Source organism: Salvia splendens, chromosome 21 (assembly GCF_004379255.2).
Source record: "Salvia splendens isolate huo1 chromosome 21, SspV2, whole genome shotgun sequence".
Classification (NCBI taxonomy): domain Eukaryota; kingdom Viridiplantae; phylum Streptophyta; class Magnoliopsida; order Lamiales; family Lamiaceae; genus Salvia; species Salvia splendens.
In genome coordinates this window covers 7,610,007-7,619,348 of record NC_056052.1, presented here as the reverse complement: position 1 = coordinate 7,619,348, position 9,342 = coordinate 7,610,007, and the positions used below count along the sequence as shown (strand labels likewise).

At 43.5% G+C, this 9,342-nt stretch overlaps 3 non-coding genes across 3 annotated transcripts; all 3 read left to right on the top strand.

Moving 5' to 3' along the window:
- Nucleotides 1-6,949: 6,949 nt before the first annotated feature.
- LOC121785592 lies at nucleotides 6,950-7,038 on the top strand. Its single transcript, XR_006046981.1, has one exon. It is a non-coding gene; the product is annotated as a small nucleolar RNA U31b (small nucleolar RNA).
- A 177-nt stretch (nucleotides 7,039-7,215) lies between these two features.
- On the top strand, nucleotides 7,216-7,300 carry LOC121785633. Its single transcript, XR_006047017.1, has one exon. It is a non-coding gene; the product is annotated as a small nucleolar RNA Z195/SNORD33/SNORD32 family (small nucleolar RNA).
- A 75-nt stretch (nucleotides 7,301-7,375) lies between these two features.
- On the top strand, nucleotides 7,376-7,461 carry LOC121785638. Its single transcript, XR_006047022.1, has one exon. It is a non-coding gene; the product is annotated as a small nucleolar RNA Z196/R39/R59 family (small nucleolar RNA).
- Nucleotides 7,462-9,342: the final 1,881 nt, after the last annotated feature.

Below are 9,342 nucleotides of genomic sequence, written 5' to 3'. Positions count from 1 at the left end.
GGTTAGTTGCTTTTCTTGGCAGGCGCTTCTGGTTTTGATCTCCAACTGGTCAGTAGCTTCTTGTGGCTTCGCCACCCTTATGCCTTCTTCATTTTTTTGTGGCCAAATTTTCCTGACCATTTTCCTTCATCTTTTCTCTCCTTTTTTTTCTTTCTTTCTCGTGGCTTCGCCACCCTTATACCTTCTTTTTGGGCCTGGGATGACTCCCTGGCCAATTTTCTTCCAAACTTTCTTGTCCAGCTGGATTCTGCTTTCTTGTACACCCTTCTAGCCAGTAAGCTTCATTCGCTTCATGCCTTGCACACACACAGTCCCAGTGGCTAGGGGTATTTATTTGGGTATAAAGAGTTAGAAAAGAGGTTCTAAAGGTGTTTTTTTTTGGGGAGGGGGGTTCCTACTGCCTTCAGTGTTGCTACACGCAGTCACTTCACCCTAGGCAATTTGTGGCAGCCGCTATTTTCTTTTCTAAACATGTGGAAAGTGGTTCCACTTAAAGCTTATAACTCACATTTTAAGAGGGTTTTCGTGTTTGGCTCTAAGTATGGGCTTTTCTTTCATACTCGCATCATCTATCCTGGCTATGAGGTACTAGGGGGGGTGGTTTCTGTTTTCCAGCATGTCTTATTTCCCTCAATTCCCCTCACCGTCAGCTCAAGGCAGTTGAGTTTTAAGCCCAATCAACACACAAAAGAAAAAAAAAACTAGACCTAACAAGACACTAACACAAGCACAAACACAGACTACACATATACACATTCATCATACTAGTCATTGCATCCCCCCTCCCACTTCACAAGTGTCTGCCCTCAGATAGGGCTGTGAAGTGGAAAAGGTAATGGCCAGTATGAAGGACACATAGACAAACAGACAAAAACAACATATTAAAACTAAAACTTCTCACACTTAGACTATGGAATGGGCTAAGTGGGAGAGTTTGAAAACCTAAACAGAAACCAACAAACAAAACACACATATATACAAAACTCCTCACACTTAGGCCATGCAATGGGCTAAGTGTGAGCCAACATGCTTACGAAAAAAGAAAACAGAAAACACAAACACATGCGCCAAAAAGACAAACCCTTAACTTCTCACACTTAGACTATAAAATAGGCTAAGTGTTATGAATGGGGTTTGCGCACAAACAGAAATTATACTACCTAAAAAAAATAAAACACAATTAAAACACGAAAAACTAAAAACTGAAAATAAAAAGAAAACTAACTGGTCAGTAGGTGTGGTGGTCACTTGTTCCTCCTGCTCCTTCGCGGGGCAGGTTGTGGTGCAGGTGGTTCTACCGGTTTCTCCTCCTCATTCTTGGATTGCTTGTTCCCAGATTCTGCCGACTCTTCGGCATCTCCTTCCTCTTGTTCCGCCTCTAGTTTCTGCTCTGCTTCTTTTGTATCGGTTAATACCTTCTCTGATACTCGTGGTTCATTAGCTCGGCCTCCATGGCCACTTGGTTCAACAGCTTCCTTTTGGCCTCGTTGTGTTAACTCCATCAATATCTCGTCTATCACGGACGCCATCCTGGCCATTTCTGTTATCAACCGTTGGTTTTCCTCTCCTAGCCTGGTAACAATCGTCTCCAAAGCTTCTTGCTTCTGACTCTGCCTCGTCTGTCCTGCAGACTCCTTCAGGATCTAACCGTGTCATTTCTGATCTCATCTGTCTGTTTTCCTCCGCTATCTCGTCCACAGCCTTCTCTATCCTTTCTTGACGCTGCTCTTGCGTTGATTCCTCCCTGGCTGCTGCCGATCTCCCAGTCGGTATAGCTTCTTCTCCCATTGCGTAGAATTGGGGTGCGCCCTGCCTCATGTAAACGGTGTTCGTTCGGACGAACAAAGGTGTATCAAAAAGACCAGGAGGATCCACCATGATCTGGTCGGATAAATCTTCGGCCTCCGTGATGATGATGTTGTTTCTGACGAACACTCCCAAGACATGGCAGAGAGTGAGGTTCCTCGCTGGGTGGGTGGCAATTAGATGGCATTGGTAGGCGGTCCAAAAACCCAGATGCAATTTCCTTCCCTGCTTGGCGCACCAGAGAAGATATAACTCTGTCATCGATGTCCTAACAGCGGAGTTCGACTGCCCCAATAAATTGAAATCCAGGTAAAGCTGTACAAGACGCAGAATTGGGTTGTTGAAATGAACGGAGCGGGAAATAGTGGACTGGAATTGCCCTGCATCAGGGTGAGTAAGTTCCTCCCAGGCTTCCTGGGGCTCAAATTCCACATGTCTGCGGGGAATTCCCCGCTCCCTACTTCTCCACTCAGGCCCTATGGCCTCCTCTAAACTGCACATTCCCAGACGCACGGTCCACTCAATCAAGCTCATCCGTATCTCTCCGCCAAACAGCCTAAAACTGATACATTCCTCATCTAGATCAGTGGTGACCTTATACCTAAAGGTCGTAAAAAACTCCTTCGCTAATCTAACCGGGACACTGGGATCCCCATTCTCCAACAACCATTCGAATCCTAACGCGTGCAAATAAGATAGAAACTGCTCGCGGGCACCTAACTAATCTAAAGAAGGAATGTGAAGTACCTTTCCGCTCTTCACCTGCTTACTCCCTTCATCCTTGCTATCGAAAGCTTTCTGTAGCTCCTTCGAGTCGAAAAGCTTCATCTCCTCCACCAGATCATCAGTAAGGTCCACTGTCCAGCGCCGGTACCTCAGTCTCTCTACCGGTGGGTGGACTAACTCTCGATGATCATTCTGAAGCTGTTGTTCTGCGTACTCCTGTTCCTCCAAAGAGATATCGCTGTCGGAGGCTGATTCCTCGCTGGCAGCGTATTCGCTATCACTTCGCTCCCTCCGGTGTTCCTGGACTCGCTGAACTGACTCAGTAATGACTATGCCAGTGTTTACTGTACGTGGCTTCTTGTTGCTGGGCTTCTTCTTCATAGTGGCCTTCTCCTTTCGTTTTCTCTCTTCACGGTATCTAACTTCCTCACCGTCATCTATGTCTTTCTCTTCTTCGGGTTCCTTCTCAGCTTGTGTTGAAAGTGGATCCTGGATAGTAGGACTGGTCTCCTTGTGGCCTACTGACCTGGATGCGAGGTCCAGACCCTCAGCCATCCCGTCAGCCTCTTCACCTTGGCCACTCAGTGTTAGAGATACCGCTCTGGTTTCCATTGCAGTATCCTCTAGGTCGGTAACAGGTAAGGGCTCCTCCCCAGGTTTTGTGGGAGTGGTCCTTTCTTCTTCACTCGAGATCTCCACGGGATCTGCCTCTGTGTTCGGCTTCGCCTTACTAGCTGCCCATTTGCCCAGGCATGGCTGTGATACCCTCTGCGGTTTGGCCGGCTCTGCCTTGGAGTCTGTCTTCACTACCAGTTTCCGTCTGATGGGAATCGCCTTTACTACCTGAGGTGCCACTAGGGTGGATGCTTCTACCTCTGGTTCTGCTGTCTCTGTTCCTGTTTCCTTGCTCATGCCTACTGCCTTCGAAGTGAGGTCTAGACCCTCAGCCTCCGAGGCAGTAGCTTCCGCTGCTTGGCCTACTTAGTTCAAGATGGAATCAAACTCCTCATCTGTCATCAACGACCGCTTCTGGGCTGATTCGTTCAGATCTATGTCCTCCCTTTCCACCTCATGAGACACCGGCTCCTCCTCGGGCGTCCTCTCCGTTTTGCCACTCCCCTCATGGGTTGTCTCTTCTTGGCTTGCCCTTTTCTTACGCTTCTCAGGGTCGGAGTCGTAATGGGCGGCGACAGCGTCGAGCTCCGCCGAATCTGGTACCGAGGTCTCTGATGGCACGGTCGCCGAGGGAGATCCCTCCTCCGATTGTACTTCTGCGTGACTGACCGGTGCAGGTGGAATTTCACTGGGTGCGGTTCCTACGCCCCCCATTTGACCGAAACCAGCCAATGCCGCCGTCCAGTCCCGAGTAGGGTCCTGTTGACGAAGAAATGCCATCATGGCATCCATGGAAATCATAGGTGGTGGGTGAGCGGTCGGTGCTGGTGGTGGTGGATTTTGCTGTGGTTGTGCCTCCTGGGTTTCTTGGCGGCGCGGTTTGATTTTCTTGGCGAACGCTTTCTTCCCCATGATCGGAAATCTGCGATTTAGTGGTGGAAAGTAGGGTTTGATATCTTGGAGAGAGTTGGGGTTGAGAATGATGTTTCCGCGAGAGAGATGGACAAGAATTTCTTGACAGCGAATTCGAAAATGAGGGTTTGTGAGGGAAAAGGGTTGGGACGGTGAGTTTAATTTGGGTGAGAGAGAGCTTTCTGTAGCTCCTTCGAGTTGAAAAGCTTCATCTCCTCCACCAGATCATCAGTAAGGTCCACTGTCCAGCACCGGTACCTCAGTCTCTCTACCGGTGGGTGGACTAACTCTCGATGATCATTCTGAAGTTGTTGTTCTGCGTACTCCTCTTCCTCCAAAGAGATATCGCTGTCGGAGGTTGATTCCTCGCTGACAGCGTATTCGCTATCACTTCGCTCCCTCCGGTGTTCCTGCCCTCGCTGAACTGACTCAGTAATGACTATGCCAGTGTTTACTGTACGTGGCTTCTTGTTGCTGGGCTTCTTCTTCATAGGGGCCTTCCCCTTTCGTTTTCTCTCTTCACGGTATCTAACTTCCTCACCGTCATCTATGTCTTTCTCTTCTTCGGGTTCCTTCTCAGCTTGTGTTGAAAGTGGATCCTGGATAGTAGGACTGGTCTCCTTGTGGCCTACTGACCTGGATGCGAGGTCCAGACCCTCAGCCATCCCGTCAGCCTCTTCACCTTGGCCACTCAGTGTTGGAGATACCGCTCTGGTTTCCATTGCAGTATCCTCTAGGTCGGTAACAGGTAAGGGCTCCTCCCCAGGTTTTGTGGGAGTGGTCCTTTCTTCTTCACTCGAGATCTCCACGGGATCTGCCTCTGTGTTCGGCTTCGCCTTACTAGCTGCCCATTTGCCCAGGCATCGCTGTGATACCCTCTGCGGTTTGGCCGGCTCTGCCTTGGAGTCTGTCTTCACTACCAGTTTCCGTCTGATGGGAATCGCCTTTACTACCTGAGGTGCCACTAGGGTGGATGCTTCTACCTCTGGTTCTGCTGTCTCTGTTCCTGTTTCCTTGCTCATGCCTACTGCCTTCGAAGTGAGGTCTAGACCCTCAGCCTCCGAGGCAGTAGCTTCCGCTGCTTGGCCTACTTGGTTCAAGATGGAATCAAACTCCTCATCTGTCATCAACGACCGCTTCTGGGCTGATTCGTTCAGATCTATGTCCTCCCTTTCCACCTCATGAGACACCGGCTCCTCCTCGGGCGTCCTCTCCGTTTTGCCACTCCCCTCATGGGTTGTCTCTTCTTGGCTTGCCCTTTTCTTACGCTTCTCAGGGTCGGAGTCGTAATGGGCGGCGACAGCGTCGAGCTCCGCCGAATCTGGTACCGAGGTCTCTGATGGCGCGGTCGCCGAGGGAGATCCCTCCTCCGATTGTACTTCTGCGTGACTGACCGGTGCAGGTGGAATTTCACTGGGTGCGGTTCCTACGCCCCCCATTTGACCGAAACCAGCCAATGCCGCCGTCCAGTCCCGAGTAGGGTCCTGTTGACGAAGAAATGCCATCATGGCATCCATGGAAATCATAGGTGGTGGCTGAGCGGTCGGTGCTGGTGGTGGTGGATTTTGCTGTGGTTGTGCCTCCTGGGTTTCTTGGCGGCGCGGTTTGATTTTCTTGGCGAACGCTTTCTTCCCCATGATCGGAAATCTGCGATTTAGTGGTGGAAAGTAGGGTTTGATATCTTGGAGAGAGTTGGGGTTGAGAATGATGTTTCCGCGAGAGAGATGGACAAGAATTTCTTGACAGCGAATTCGAAAATGAGGGTTTGTGAGGGAAAAGGGTTGGGACGGTGAGTTTAATTTGGGTGAGAGAGAGCTTTCTGTAGCTCCTTCGAGTCGAAAAGCTTCATCTCCTCCACCAGATCATCAGTAAGGTCCACTGTCCAGCACCGGTACCTCAGTCTCTCTACCGGTGGGTGGACTAACTCTCGATGATCATTCTGAAGTTGTTGTTCTGCGTACTCCTCTTCCTCCAAAGAGATATCGCTGTCGGAGGTTGATTCCTCGCTGACAGCGTATTCGCTATCACTTCGCTCCCTCCGGTGTTCCTGCCCTCGCTGAACTGACTCAGTAATGACTATGCCAGTGTTTACTGTACGTGGCTTCTTGTTGCTGGGCTTCTTCTTCATAGGGGCCTTCCCCTTTCGTTTTCTCTCTTCACGGTATCTAACTTCCTCACCGTCATCTATGTCTTTCTCTTCTTCGGGTTCCTTCTCAGCTTGTGTTGAAAGTGGATCCTGGATAGTAGGACTGGTCTCCTTGTGGCCTACTGACCTGGATGCGAGGTCCAGACCCTCAGCCATCCCGTCAGCCTCTTCACCTTGGCCACTCAGTGTTAGAGGATACTGCTCAAACTTATTAATGAGGATGTTGTAATGTTATTTTAATTTTAATGAAGTGTGTTGTTTTAATTAATGTACTTTTTAAAATTTTAATATTATTATTGAATTTTCCCATATATGTGTCGTAAATTTAATTCCGTATTTTGTGTGATTGTTAATTATTTATTTTTTATAATTTTGTTTATTGTGGCTAGGCTATGGCAGGGCTATTGCTTGTCCAGTTACTTGTCCTGATGATGTGACAGAAGGAGTTTTTAATGCTAATGATGTGGCAGAAGGAGTTTGTGGCTGGACTATGACTGAGCTATGGCTGGCCGATTCTTATTGTGGATGCTCTAAAATGTTTTTCACCGTTGATATTTCCGCGGGGATCCAAATCTAATAACCTAAACCCTCAAAACCCTAACTCAAAATCCATTTTCTATATAAACTACTCTCCCTTTCACTTCATCATCTCTGCGGCAGAGTAAACCACAGAGCTTCGTTTTGTCTTTCCCTTAACTGTTTTGATTCTGAAATTTTCAATTTTATTTGAATTGTTTGGCCTTTGAATATGATGAATCATATTGTCGCCCCAGGCTTAATTTGCATCAAAAAATTAGATGCAACGTGGTGATTGACAATTCAAATTCTGATTCCAAATCCACTCCCAATTTTTCAAATATTTTTCGATCCGTGATTGAATCTGCAGATTTATATCTATGTGATGATTTATTTCGATCTAATTCTACAAATTAGATCGACTCTTAAAATTCTGATTCTTCTTCTAATTATTTCGTTTTGTTCATGTGTCTTTGAAATCACGAGATCTGAATAAGAGGTATGATGATAATCTACCCATATAGATATATTTCTGCATTTGAATGATGAATACTTTCATGCACTACCATCTGATCTCTCATCAGTATCTCAAAAATTCATTTATTTTTCCAATTTCTGATTAAAATGCCATATATTTTTCGTTGATGTAAAAATGGCAATCTGTGATGCAATTTGTTGTCAATCGACTGATATCCAGTGATTAGCAAATACAAAATCACCATCTTTCGACTGAGATTGCTGTTGATTCAAACACTTTTATCAAGAATTAGTATTTGATTTATTTATGCCCATGGTATCTAATGTTAATATTTCATTTTTGTGGGCATAAATTAACTAGAACAGGCCATTGCGACACCGTTTGCTTTGCTGCATAGGTTTTCTGTTACTAATTTCCTGTCTACATATTTATTTTAAAATTATTTTATTTATAATTATATTTGTTTCTGTATTTTGTCCTTTCTTTCTGAGTTGAAATTGTGAAATTTCTTGTTCCAATCACTAGTATTTTGCTAAGAAAGTTAAAATTGTTCATTTAATTTGTGAGAATAATGGAATTGTCCATATGATTTAGTTGATCCCTGTTTGTTGTATGGGCCTTGAAATTTGCCACTTGAATAATAGAATCTCTTGGTTTGATTACTGAGTTTATGCGCCTGTTTGTATAAAAGTTTTGGTAATTCCATTTTTCTATGGTCAATATTATTTTGAAAGTCAACCATGAAATGCTGTTTTGGTGTTGATTTCACTAGATTTGACGAAATTACGTGTTTTGAACGATTTTGTTCACTTGTCCTTGTCATTAATTTTATTATTTCGGGATGTTCAAAAGAATTTGACAAATAGTACTCTCTCCGTTTCTTTATAGTTGAAGCCAAACTTTTTGGCACGAAGTTTAAGAAAGAGATGTTGAATGTGTTAAATAAATAGGCAAAACTCTCTCTGTCTCTCTACATCCATTTATTAGTCGGTGTGCATTATTCAACTGAAAATCTGCATTATTAAATGACACGTGGCACCAATCTAACCGTCGGATGACAAAATCGTGGGACTGAGATTAAAAAGAATAAGGAACAAAAAATACAAAGGAAATGAATACATCATCTCTATATTCAAGAGAGTTACTTATAAATATATAAAATCATGCTTAAAACTTATAAACATTTAATTCCAAAACTCTAAATATTCAAATAAAGCCAAAAATTGTCTTTTATATATTGAAATTGGGAAAATGAAAATATTTTACATATTTACTTTGACTAATTCTTAAAGCACTACAATGACTAATTGGAGGTTACAAATCATCAAATAGGATAATAAGCACTTAACAAATTTTTTAATCTCTATTTTCTTAATTTAATTTATGATGTTTTAATTTATTGCTTGATTTTTGGAGTATTGTCTTAATATAATTTATGATGTTTTAATTTATTACTTGATTTTTGGAGTCTTATCAAGTTTATCGGTGTCTAGCAGCTTTGATATGTTATATACGTTAGGAGGGAAGTCGTTTCATCTTTGAGGATAATACGTCAATCCGGAAGCACTAACCATGATGTAATTTGTCTTGCAAAAAGACGGGTTTTATCTACTAGACTTATATAATTGTAATTTCCATTTCATTTATTGTTGTTTTTATTTCTTTGATTGCAATAGTTAGAGTTTTGCGTGTGTATGGTTTGAGAATTTTATCACAGTATTTCTAAAACAATTCATAGAGGAGAAAACAATTCATAGAGGAGAGGGAAGAATTGTAACATCTTTAACTCGAAATATGCATAATATTTATCTTCATTTTTATAGAATTTATTAATTATGTATATTTATATGATCACTGGCGTTATAATTATATTAAGTGTGTCACAAAAAAATAATGTTTGATCGGTTGCGATAAATTAATAAATTCATGTATATATAAGGATAGGGGTGCGCTATGGTCAATAAGTGAAATTCAGTCAAAAATCAAATTAAATCTCAGCCCTGGATTCTTAGATTGAATGGTTGTGATAAACTACATTATTACACTGAGATGTTACATTGTTAGCCAAACTATTATTAGTCAAAAATGTTACATTATTTTACTAAAATAGTACATTATTAGCTAAGTTACTTTATTAGACTAA